We start from the raw sequence: 813 nt of genomic DNA on the forward strand, positions 1-813 counted from the left end.
CCCACAAAAGACAATTTGAGGCTACAAAAAGACAATCGGATCCTACAATTACGAGAAAAGCCCTCCAAATTCGCCCGCACAGAGAGGGAAGAAAACAAAAGAGGATCGCATAATAGGGGATCACGGAGAATGCTTTTGTTTACGTTTACTCTTATACTCAACGATTAGTAATGCACTTGACTTTTATGAGACTTCTAGTGGTGAATTATTGCTGAGGTTCCGCATATCCTGTTCTTTTTCTATTTCAATTGTTATATTTCTTTAAGATAATAATAATATTGGTAATGGTCGTGAAACGACCATACCAATATTATTATTATCATAATTACCATGTAATTATATCATAATTACCATGTATAAATAATTACAGTAAAAACACAAACTGTAAAATTGTGGCAACGAAAAAAAATATATATTATCCTAAGAAAGTTATAATCACTATCAAAATAAAAGTAGCTCTCATTATTACTATATAATAATAACAATTTAACAACTGTTATCATCAAAATCGCCGTTACCACTACTGCTAATTGCACTAACAACTAACATGGTACTTACATTACCGTCAAGTCGTTACTCTCCTCTCTCTTTCTCTATCTACGCTTTCCTTTTTCATTCTGTTTCCTCCCTTCCCTTCCATTGCCTCTCTCCCTTCCACCCCTTTTCTCGCCTCCCTTATCCTCTGTCTCACTCGCTTACCATTCCTCTCCTTTCTCCTGCCTCCCTCTTCTCTTCTTGCCTCTTTTCCTCGCCCTTCCCCGTTCTCTTGCTTTCTTCTTTAAGATGTTCTACACTTTTCTTGCCTGGATTTGC

This window comes from Penaeus monodon, chromosome 28 (genome assembly GCF_015228065.2).
Source record: "Penaeus monodon isolate SGIC_2016 chromosome 28, NSTDA_Pmon_1, whole genome shotgun sequence".
Classification (NCBI taxonomy): domain Eukaryota; kingdom Metazoa; phylum Arthropoda; class Malacostraca; order Decapoda; family Penaeidae; genus Penaeus; species Penaeus monodon.